The sequence below is a fragment of the Nyctereutes procyonoides genome, unplaced genomic scaffold, assembly GCF_905146905.1.
Source record: "Nyctereutes procyonoides isolate TBG_1078 unplaced genomic scaffold, NYPRO_anot_genome, whole genome shotgun sequence".
NCBI lineage: Eukaryota > Metazoa > Chordata > Mammalia > Carnivora > Canidae > Nyctereutes > Nyctereutes procyonoides.
Window position 1 is genome coordinate 51,999,091 of NW_026575135.1, and position 12,321 is coordinate 52,011,411.

The 12,321-nt window shown below is 54.0% G+C and overlaps 1 protein-coding gene across 6 annotated transcripts in view; it reads right to left on the minus strand.

Annotated features, from left to right (window-relative positions):
- The window catches only part of TCF7 (transcription factor 7), a 32,246-nt gene that overhangs the window by 18,399 nt on the left and 1,526 nt on the right, over positions 1-12,321 (minus strand). The gene's annotated exons all lie outside the window — the stretch shown is intronic.

The window sequence follows — 12,321 nt, forward strand, 5'->3', positions numbered from 1 at the left end:
GCTGACTAGGAAGGAGAGCCCAGAGAGCCCAGGCAGAGCCTAGAAAGGCAGGGGGCTGATGGGACCCCTGGGGCCAGGCGGGGGACACCAGGAGATCTCAGCACCGCACTTCTGCCCTGATTAATCTGAGCCAACTTCTGAGAAGCGAAGACAAGACGGGTGTCTCTGGTAAGCTGTCTGTACTAGACCCAGAAGGACCGTCCCTCCCTGGGGCCATGGTCAGGAAACTCACTTGGGTCTCACCTTCATAGCTCCCGCCACTTGAGGCCCTCGGGGCTCTGAGTGGACTGAACCCAGCAGTTTACACCAAGGCAGGCAGGGCACAGAGCGGAAAGGAGCCGACCCAGGCTTCAGCGCCCTCACCAAGCCCTTCAGACCCGATGTCCACAGAGAGAGGAGTGCAGGGCTGCTCCACCTGCCACAGGGGCCCTCCAAAGAGAGCCCCCTGAGGAAGCTGAGTTAGGGGGTTCCAAAAACCACACCAGACAGCTGTTGCAGACAGATACTCACCTAGGTTTACCAGTATAAAAACAAGGGAGAGGGGGAAATCCCAAACTCTTGGGGAGTAAGGAGTGGGGACAGAGGTGTAAGGGGTTCCCAGGGGGACCCAGCTGGGGCTACAAAACCCACGTTTTTAATAAGGAGTATATAGGCATATTGTCTGAGGCCAGGAAGCTTGGTGGTAAGGGCAGGAAACACAGAGGCCTGGGTTCAAATCACTCCTCCAGCATTTGTAAGGTATAGGTCTCCCCAAGCCTTGTTGGGCTCCCAATCCAGGTATGACTGTCATATCTCAGGAGGTTGATGTTGGGGTTAAATTAATGAAGAACAAAATAAAGGGGAAAAAAAGAAGACAAAAGCAAGCCCGTCCCTAAACCAGGCTTTTCAGGAAAGGTGAGGTGGCCCTTGATTTTTCCTTTGGACTCCTGCCTGACTGCTATCAGGTCCGACGGCCAAGCTCTTGACCGGCCTTCAGTTGCCAGAGCCAGGGGATGGGAGGCAAAGGAGGGCAGCGGTATAAGGAAACACTGCTCTCAAAATGCCCCAGCCGGACTTGCCCACGGGGGAGGGGAGCGACACAATGCCAACAAACATGATACACCATGCCTGGGGACACGGCCATTCCCAGTGACTTGGGGCGTAGGACAACCTCCAGCCCAGCCCCACAGCACACAGAGGAGGGCACCTGCTCCAGAGAGGCCCCACACTGAGCTCCAAGCCAAACCACGACCAGAGCTAGAAAGAGCAAAGGGTCCACTAACAGACCGTGCTTCCGTCAGCCGCCAGCCCTGATCTATCTTAAACGTCATTTGGAAACATGTTCCAGGGCAACATTTATTCTGGAAACCCTGAGCTCCTGCTTCCAACCACAAAACACAACCCTGACTTGTCAGATGTCCAGGGAGGAAAGTATCCAGCCCTGACCTAGGCCCAGAGCTGTGAGGTCATGCCCAGGAGGGGCACTGAGGGTCAAGAGTGTCCTTGGGCCCAGAGCACCCAGCTGGTTCCAGCTCACGAGCCCAACAGGCGTGAGGGTACCACTCAGCATTAAGGCCTCCACACACTTAAGAACAAAGGGGCAGAGCCACAAGGAGCATGGATCTTGGGACAAAAGAAACCTCAGTGCAAGCCCTACTCTTCCAGGTCCTAGCACATTCTTCACCTCTCTGAGCCTCAGCTTCCTCATCTGTAAAATGAGAGCAGTAATAGTAACCACTTTCTCAGCGTCCTATAAGGATCCCAACTCTGGGACTCAAAGTTCCGGGCACAGTCCCAGCACTTGGGAAGTTCTCGACACATCCACCACTAAAGCTGCTGTTATTCATTCTTTCTTTCCTTTCTTTCTTTCTTTCTTTCTTTCTTTCTTTTCTTTTTTTTTCTTTCTCTTTCCTTTTTTTCTTTCTCTTTCTTTTCTTTCTCTCTCTCTCTCTCTCTCTTTTCTTTCTCTCTCTCTTTCTCTCTTTCTTTCTCCTCGCTGAGCCTGGAACTGGACGTGGGGCTCCATCCCAGGACCCTGGGATTGACCTGAGCTGACGGCAGACGCCTACCCCACTGAGCCACCCAGGAACGCTGCTGTCACTCTTCCAACAACGGTTTGCTGAGCACCTGCTCTGCAGGGCTGTGTGGGGCACTAAGATGCCAGCAGTGAAGAGGACAGATGTGGCCCTGGCCCCATAGGTCTCCCCCAGCCCTTTCTAACCCAAACCACCAGTCCTGAAAACCTACCTCAACACAGCCATCAACCCTTGTGGCCTTGGCAATCCTGGCCTCATCTGCCCCTACACCCTGCAGACTGGGGTCGCCCCCAAGCCCCACCCCTGGAACTACCCACCACAGCTGGGCGGTTCCCGCCAGCACACTGCTTCAAGCCGCCAGCAAGCTGTGGGGCGGCTGCCACAGCCTGGCACACACTAAGCAGCCACCCCGCCTGGACCCCGGCTGTACCACCAGTGACATCGCTGCTGCTGCCACAGAGCTCTCTGCAGGCTGTCCCTCGGTGTCCCCGAGGGCCCACCCACCCTCTGCCCGCCTGGCCACTGGGCCAGCCACAGAGCCATCTGATTTGAATGAAACTTCAAACTTAATGACTTTCATGCTGGTTATTTAAAACGCAATGTAATTTTCTTAAACACCCTATTATTTCCTTTGATAGCTACAAAGCTTTCCCCAATCCCATAAGCATGTTTATTTTTAGGGAAAAGAGTGGTTTGCAGTTGGTCATACAGACCATAGGGAGAGGGAACCCACAGAAAAGCAGGGCAAAGAGTCAACCCCAGCAGCCTGGAGATGCACAGCTGCCCTGCCTTCCTGCCAGGGCTGGCATTCCACCAACACCATGGGGCCCTGGGCAGGCCCCCTGCCCTTCTCAGGCCACCACATCAGCCAGTGGCCAGCTGCCCCCCTACAGGGCCCCAGTCTTCTCATCTGTAAAATGGCTGCACTAGCCTCCCAATCCGTGTCCCACAGACACTCCAGACATGTATGGAGCTGAGAAAGGGGTCCTGGGACCACCGACACACCCTGAGCTGCCTCCCGCCTGGTTCCTTCAGACATTCTGCTCTGGGGAAAGCCTTGCGGCCTGAAGCTTTGACCAGCTGGATGAGATCTGTGCCCAGATAAAGTGACTCCAGGCAGTGGCTGCCCACACTGGGAGGGTGAGTGGGTGTGGCCCTACCAGTCGGGGCTCCCCATCAAGGGAGGTGGCCTGGTGGTGGGTGTGCGTGCAGAGGTCAGCTGAGCCCCGCCAATGCGGGGCGTCCTCTGGGAGTGCCTATTTTTAGATTCTAGGCTTTCATGTGGCCAAATGATGTGGAGTTTATAAAGCATCAGTAATGCGTTTCAGATGGCGGCCCAGCAGACCGGGAGGCTGGGCCTCTGCCACCAGAGCCAGGTCAGAGTTAGTCAGAATGCCCTCTGCCTGGATTCCCATCACCTGTCCCTCCATCCCATCTCCCTTGCCTGATGGGGAGGCTGGCCCTGGAGCAGTCCTGGCAATGCCCAACAAGAGCCACCTGAGGCCCACAGGAGCTGCAGGTGTCTCCAGCCAACACTTACCTGAACCTCAGAAATCCTCCCTGGCCACGGATTCCCCACTCCCAAATTAGTGAAGGAAACCAAGCCCCAGAGAGGTTAACAGATTTGCTAGAGATCGCATAGCCAGGGAAGAAAGTGGCCCTGCCCTCTGGCTTCCTTCTCCATCACAGCTCCCTGCCCTCATGGGCCTAGTGGGCTGTTTCATGCCAACCCTGGCTAGGCCAGCCCAAATACTGTGGGGAGGGGGCCCTCTAACTATGCAAATCCCCAAAGCCCAAGTTCCTGGGGTGGGCCACGTCCTGCCTGTCTGTGCCTTAGCCACACACTCATCATTTAGAAGCACATAGTGTAGTGCTCCGACAACTCTCCTGTCTCTAGAGAGGGAAACAACTGATCATTTTAATGAAAGAGGTAGGGGAAGCTTATTTGGCAGAACGTCTGCCTCCTCTGACCTCCAGGGAGCTCTGGCTCTGGAGTTGGCTATGGCACAAAGCCATGTCTGTTGGCAAAAACCAGGCAGTCAGGCTCCATGGGACAAGCTACGTGGGCAGCCTCCCCACAGGAGGGGGCCCAACTCACACCCATGTTGGCCGTACCCCAGGCCATGGCCCCTACCCAGCAGGGACCCATGCACGAGGGGACTGCGGGACCAGAGGTTCTAGCAGGACCAGAATAGGCCAAACCCTATGACCAAGACAAACCCACCTGGGACACCCCTGAGAGACTTTGCATGCTAAGGCCACATCTTTGTAAGGCGGGGTGGTGGTGCCCAGACCAAACCCCAAGCATCACAGATCTGTAAGAGGAGGCCCCAAACTGCCTGAAGGAAGAAGCTAACAATGTCCTAGGTTCTCAGAGACTCTCCCCAGACTCCAGTCCTGCTGAAGACAGTGCTGGTAAGAGGCCCTGACTAAATCACTGCTGGGCCGAGGGACTCAACCTCTGGGGGTGCAGTTCCTTTCAGTAAACAGGAGGCCAAGACCCTGAATGCATGACCCTAGAGACAGACTGAGCATCAAATAACATGGAAATGCAAACCTCCACCTCTGAGGCTCTCTTGCCTGGCCTGTGCCAACACACCAGGGTCTCCCCTGCCCAAAGTCCACCCCCTCCCTCAGCCTTGTTTGTGCTCCTCCCACCAGCTCTGGGCCTCCCAGCATCCACCCTGCCCCAGCTGCTGGCCCTGTCTGCCTCTCCCTCTGTGTCCAACTCAAACCATCTGCCGATGGTCACCACCTGGTCCTTCGTGTGCTCGCCAGCCACTGCCAGGCTCTAGGACTAGTGCCACCGGCCTATCGAGGTCACGTGCTGGGCCCTCCCTGCTGGCTCTACCAGCATCACCTGGTATTCCTCGCAGGCCCTGGGCTTCGGGCTGCCCTTCTAGTGACCAAGAACATACTCATTTCTGCTTTTCTCTGCTCAAACTGCCCCTGCCCCCTCAGAGTGTTCCCCCATTTCACCTGTGCAGGGTTCCAGCTGGTCCTTTCAGGAAGCTTTTCTGGCTGCCCGCCACTGGCCTCTCCTTCCTTACTGCCCTTCACCAACTTGGGCAGAACCTCAAAGCTAACTGTGAGCCCCCAGGAGTCTTTGCATCAAGAGAACTGAGCTCTGGGAGGCAGTGACTACCACCCCCCTGTGCTGAGCCAAGGCTAAGCTAGGAAATGCCAGTAGGGGCCTGGAACCAGGGTTCTAGATACAGCAGCCACTCTGTCACCAGCCACGTGAGGCCCTGGGGCCAGGCAGGCTGGACAGCTTGGCTCCACGCCACTGAGGGGAGCCGGCTGCGGAGCTGAGGAGGAACAGGTGTTGTGGTCGCATCTCAGTCCAGCTTCAGGAGCACCCAACCACCCTCTGAAGGAGCTCTTTCACCCTAGTATTAGCAACCCGCCCCCAGTGCTTGTACTCACAGCATGTGCCGTGGACCATGGACCCCAGACACACTGCCTCCTTCCATGCCCCAGGAACCCAAAGAGGTCGGAGTCCTCCTTCTCATTTCTAGATGAGAAAACAGCCTCCCAGCAGTTAAGGAACTCACTGGAGGCCTCTCAGCCAAGGAGAGGCAGATACGGTATTCGAGGGTGGATCTTCCTCCCTTTCCGTGCCTCGAAGGGGCCTTGGAAAGGTCCCTTCCCTGACCTGGCCTTCCTGTCCCCACTGGTGGAAGGAAGGTGATTACCCAAAGATCTATGCACTGTACTGCTGAGGAAGGGAGGCCCTCTGACCTGATAAAACACCTGTTTCCTCCACCAGAATCTTGTTTGTACACAGTGGCAGGAAGCAGCCAGTCACAGGCATGAGGGAGTGTGACTGTACAGCTCCAGGACCACAGGCCCCTGAGGAGGCTCACGGGGAGGAGGCGGCCACGGCACCACCTGCCCCTCCCTGCAGCCAGACCTACCCTAATCCAGCCTGACCTCAGCAGTCACGACTAGAAACCCAGGCCCCCAGAGCCCATTCTCATAGCTCAGCTACACCTCCTTTGCTGCCGGGGCAAGGGATGGGGGGTAGCCTCAAGAAACAAAGGAGGCCATGGGCTGCTGGCAGTCTCGGGAAGTAACCACCAAGCTCTCTCCTCTTCAACCCTACTCAGTCTCAGGGTACCTGGGAGATGGATAGAGCTATAGAAGCTGGTCCGGTGAAACCCTGAGACATTTGAGGGAGGAACACCTGGCCCTTGGTGACTTCAGCCCACTGAGCTAGAGGAATGGGCAGGGGTCCTGGAACAGCAGCCCCTGGGGACAGGGTGGGGCAGGGCCGGCAGGATGAGCCTCCTTTGTGGTATTTCCCTGGCCCTGAAAGGCAGCAAGAGGATAGTCTGAAGGTTAAGATGCACCTTAGGGGCCACAGATTTTCCAAATACCACAGCCAATGCCATACAGCCTTCTAAGTCAGGAAGGAATGCAAGTCAAAATAACGTTTAAGTCCTATTTCCCACCATGAACCTATTAAATGAACCGAAAAGAAGCTCCATGTTGGAGTTTGCATGCAAGGAACCCGCAGTAAACAGGGCTCACGGGGGAGCAAAATGCTAGGATTCTTCCTACTATTTTAAGATTTTATTTTTGTGGGACGCCTGGGTGGCTCAGCGGTTGAGTGTCTGCCTTCAGCCCAGGGAATGATCCTGCAGTCCCAGGATCGAGTCCCACATTGGGCTCCCTGCATGGAGCCTGCTTCTCCCTCTGCCTTTGTCTCTGCCTCTCTCTCTGTGTGTGTCTCTCAGGAATAAATAAATAAAATCTTAAAAAAAAAAAGATTTTATTTTTTTTAATGTAGTCTCCACCCCCAGTATGGCACTCGAACTCACCACCCCAAGATCAAGAGCTGCACGCTCTACTGACTGAGCCAGCCAAGTGCTCCTGATTCTTCCTTTTAACCTCGTAATTCTCCTCAAGCATATTGCTCCAAGAAAATAATCGAAAAGGAACCTGAGGAGTCATTTGTACATAGCATCACTCCCACTGGCAACGAAGGCAACCCATAAGCAAACTAGAAGCTATATGAGAGAGAATAAAGAGGCTTTATGTGGGTACCCTCTCGGGGCCTGCAAACATGCACCTCCACGGCAGGGGAAGAACCAGGGCAAGGCACAATGGGGTGCATGCATGGGGTGACCATGTGAGCAAAGGTCTGAATGATAGGAAGCCAACAACCAAATGGGTCTTTTCCCTAGCTTTTCTTACAAAACAGCTTCAGCCCCACACTTCTTACATAAAGGGCTTCTACATGGCTAGGGAAGGGGGACTTCTTTCAGATAAATCTTTGGGGGTGGTAGGATGGAGTGAATAGTGAGGCCTCCCATCCTGGCTCTAAGAATAGTACTTCCCCTCCCAAGAATCCCTAGGTGAAGTCCAGCAGCAACAAAGGAGCCATGGGGGGGCTGGGGGGGGCAACTGGTGGCTCAGACGGCTGAGTGTCTGACTCTTGATTTCGACTCGGGTCATAAACTTGGGGTCTTGGGATCAAGCCCCGTCTGGGCTCCCCACTCAGTGGGGAGTCTGCTTGAGATTCTCTCTCCTTCTCCCCTGCTCTTTTGCTTGCTCTGCCTCTGATAATAAATAAATCTTCAAAAAAAAAAAAAAAAGGAGGGGGGGAAGGGGCCTGTACACTTGTGTCCCTGCCCCAGAGCTGGCCCCCAGGGTTCAAACCTCCAGACTCCAGTTGCCCAAAGCAGAGACACAACCCTCCAGATGGGAATCTATGTGGGGTCTACCACTGAGCCACCACCAAGTTCAAAAAAGCCAGAACAAGGGAGAAGGGATCAATTATGGCCAACCCCCCACCTCCCAAGCCCAGGACAAGCTGGCACCTTCCTGGGCACCTCGCTGGCACTGCTGCCTCTCATCCACACTCCCAACTCTGGTAGGGAGGTGCTTACCACTTGGATAAACAAATGAGACTAAGGTAGAGAGATACTTTTGACAGACGGGCAGCCTTTGGTCTCAGTATAGTGAGTGCATCATAAAGCAGTGCCACCCACCGTGGTGAGAGCCACCAAGGTGGGTGAGGCAGCAGAGGCCTGGGGGAATGACAGAGGGCCACACTTTCATGTTCACAGGAGGTGTCTCTGGGGAAGCGATATTTTAATAAAGCACTGAATGAGGGCAGCCCCGGTGGCTCAGCAGTTTAGCACCGCCTTCAGCCCAGGGCGTGATCCTGGAGACCTGGGATTGAGTCCCACATCAGGCTCCCTGCATGGAGCCTGCTTCTCTCTCTGCCTGGGTCTCTGCCTCTCTCTCTCTCTCTCTCATAAATGAATAAATAAAATCTTTAAAAAAAATAAAATAAAATAAAGCACTGAATGACAAAGGAGAAGGTGTCAGCTATATGAGAGCTGGGGAAGAGAATTCCAAACTAAAAGAACAAATGCAAAGGTCCTGAGGTGGAAAAGAATGGGATGAGTATAAAACAGATCGGGACACTGCAGTAGCTGCTATTCAGGGAGAGAGGAAGAGGATGGTACAAACGAGGAGGGGCTGTCAGCAGGGGCCGGCCACCCAGGCTCTTGGGCTGTGGTGAGTGGTTTGGAGCTTACTCCAAGAGCAAGGGGAAGCCACTGCAGGGTTTCAGCACGCAAGAGAAGAGATCTGATTGATGCTGGGCTGCTATGTGGAGTCTGGATCGGGGGTCAGAGCAGGGGTTCAGGTAGGGGCCAAGAAGGCAGCCAAAAGGGAGCCTAGAGGCGGCCCTTACTACCTTCTGGGTGAGGGATGGCGGAGGCCTGGGTTTTAGACGTAGAGAAGTGGGAGATGTGGCATGTGTGCAGGGGAGCTCTGGTACTCTTTGTCCTCATCTGCTGGCCAACTCTATACTTTCAAGAAGCTGCTCGGCGGACCCTCCTCCATAGCCCACATGGGAGCCAGCTCCAACCAGGACGCCCCAGCAGGGCCTGCTGTGACTGCACTTGTCCAACCAGGACCTAGTTCCAGCCTGTTCATTTGTCTCCTCCACTCAGCTAGGCACTCCCAGAGGCAGAGACTGGTCATGCTCTGTCCAGTGCCCAGCCTGGTGCCAGACCCCTCCAAGCGGGGCTGGTGATCAACCCTCACTAACCCTCCCCAGCAAGCCCTGGCTGCTCCCTCTCTCTGAAGCTACAGAGGGCTGGGTGGATGCATCTCTGCAGAGCTTCCCTGGACATGGTGGCCGTGTGTCAGCAGCACTTCCTTCCTCTGCTCAAGTCTTGCTCATACCTGTACCTCCTGCCTCCCACAGAGCTCGTTAGCACAGCCCTCATCTATCTCAGACCTTGGAGTCCAGGAATGTGAGCTCAAGCAAGGGTCCACCGCCTCATTTGGGATCCCCCACACTGAAACTGATGCCTGGGCCCTGGCTCAGGGGCATGCACACACACCAGGACGGTTGTGGAGGTCAGGCACTGGGGAACAGCCCCAAGTCCCTGCAAGAGCCAAAAGGCTCAGCCTTTTTTTTTTTTTTCAATTGAGATGTAATTTGCACATCATAAAATTCACTATTATGAAGTATACAATTCAGCGGCTTTAGTATATTCACGAGATTGTACAACCATCACCACTGCCTGGTTCCAGAACACATCCATCACCCCAAAAAGAAGCCCCATACCCATTAGCAATCACTCCCCATTCCCCTCTTCTCTTAGCCCCTGGCAATTGCTCATCCATATTCCCTCTCCATAGATTTGCCTATTCTGGACAGTTCATCTAAATGGCAAAAGGCAGAGCAACCTTCCAGGCCAAAGACTCCAAGTGGAACCCACAGAAGGGGCCACTAGAGCACATCCAAGAATTTGAGTTTCCCTAGGGAGCAATGCCTTACTCATCCTAGAATTTCCTCAAAGTCAGGCCCAGGACCAGCTCACTGGCCCTTCTACCCTAACCCTCACCCCCAATCTCAGAGCAGAACAGAGCAAACAAAACAAGAGATAAGCAGTGGCTACTGGCCCAGGCCAGGAACTATCTGCAAGCCTATATTAGATGCCTCACAAACATCAAAGATAAACTTTGACCTAATTCTTCCTTCCCAAAACAGAGTTCACTAGAAGCCATGTACCAAAAAGAAGCACCCTTATAAGGGAAAAAAAAATCTCCCTCTATCCCCTGGCAGATGGCTGTGAGGTGGTCATTTGGTCCATTGACCCTGGCAAGGTTTGAGTCGGCCTGCTCTGAGGCATCCAACATGGTAGCCACATGGGCATTCCACCCACATGTGGGCAGAGGAGGATCCCGACATGCGCCTTCCCCGCTGTCTGGGGGAAGTTAAGCGACTGGCCTTAAAAGCTCTTCAGCACAACTGTTGACCGCCTAGATTCTCTCAGAGGGCAGTGGGGGCAGGCGGGCTAGTTCTAAGGCCCGTGGGCAGCAACTGGGCAGCATGTCTTCTGTCCCCTGAAGATGGGCTCAGGAAAGCAAAGTTTGGGAGGAAACCTCCAAAAGGAGTTTATCCTCAGAGCCCCTACAATGGACTCCTGACCCACTGTGAGTTTCTTTTCTAATGAAATGTGGTCCCAAAACTTGGAGTCAACCAATTTTGCTTTTTAAAACCAACTGTATTTTTTAATATCCACGCAACAGCAATTACTCCTATTTGCTATTCATTTTTAACTATCAGGTTTGCTTAAAAGAGGCTCCTCTATATTCATGTACATCTTCCTCACCCACTGTCACCCCAACTTAGGCCCTTGCCTCTGTCTCTGTCCCCAGCCCTGCAGAACAGCTGGTTCCAGCACACCGAACATCAGCCCCAGAACTGGTCCTTCCTCCTCCTGTGTTCCCAGAAGCCAGGCAGTGGGAGGCTGCAGCTGGGTGGGGAGTAGGACAAGGGGGGTTACCTCTATAGGAGAAGGTGTGACATACAGTAGCTTGAGAAAGATGCCGAAGTTGAAAAAACAAACGACCCAGGCCAGGGGAACAATGGTGTGCCTGCCCTCAGCCCCTACCCCCAATGCTGACGGCTGGCTGGCCACTCCAGCCAGCCGTTCGCTACACTCTGACCAGTGTGAGCTTAAGGACACCAAATGGTCCCATCACCACACCCTTAAAGAGAACGAGGCCCTCCCACTCTGGGCATTCTCTCTGGGCCATGAAGGAATGCAGAAACCCTGCCTTTTCCCTGCACCACTGTGAAGATCACAAGAGGATGGAGGGAAGCCTGCCCTCCTGGGACTGTTCTTGGGCCTGGGCCTTTTGTCAAGTCCTGACTATCACAGTGACCCCAGCGTTCCGTGCAAGCAGCTCACCTGCCAGCAGTTTGGAAGTGTAGGGTTATGCCAAGTTGGACCAAAAAGCATCTGTGTTAAGCATCTGCTACTGCAGCGCAGAGGTTTCTGGGGAGAGGTGCTGCACCAGGTGGCCAGGCCAGAGGGCAAGCCCCCTGACCCACAGCCTTGAAAGAAGCAAACACCTCATAGATGGAGTCACCCTGGAGCAGAAAAACTACTCAGCCAACATGCTCCTTCTGTCTATGAGGAAATGGGGAGTCCAAGGGACAAGGGGCTCATTTCTATAGTCAACAGTTTACCAGGTTTTCCATTCTGAGGTTTCTAGAGAGAAGCCTCAATCTGTCTTCTCACCTCCCACCGGCTTCAGTATGAAAACAGCTTTCAGAACCAACTCCCCTCACTCCTTGTCTGAGACAGCCTGGCAGTTACCATCCTCCCTCGGGGAGACTCCCCAACTAGCCACGTGAACCGTCTACCTGCTGGCCTCTCTTGCACTGGGCCTCCATTTGGAGCCATCAGAGTTCTCCAAACACTTCGTGTACTCTAAGAGCTCTGAAGTCCCCCTTGATTTAGGCCAGCTGAGGACAGTCTGAAACACTAATCTCAATTTTTTCTAAGTGCAGCTGTACTGCCCCAATGCACTCAGAATAGACTCTTCGCCCTTTAGATCATCTGTGCCAATGAGGGAGAAAAGCAGGGTTTATAAAGACCGTGGGATCTTTTCAAAGCGCCTGAACATATTTAATTAGCAAAATGATTAAACGGGCCCCTTACCCACACCGCTGATTTCAAACACCTCTGCAAACCTTTCCTGGTGCATGTGAGAGCAAGCCAGCCTCAGAAAAACCTACTCTCTACACATTGCTTTCGGGGTCTTTCTCTGGCAAGAGTGCACTGGTGCCAATAAGAATAAAGTAGAGCAGGTTTCTCCCCCACATCCAGGAGCTCTGAAGCACACTAGTGTTTCTGCCCTTTCCTCCAAACACCTAGGCTTGGGGCGAAGGCTAACTGCAAAGCTTCACAGCTCAGACCACACCGCGAACAGCATCCTTAGGAAGGGAGTGGATGGTGTCAGCTCAAAAAACTCTGGTAACAGA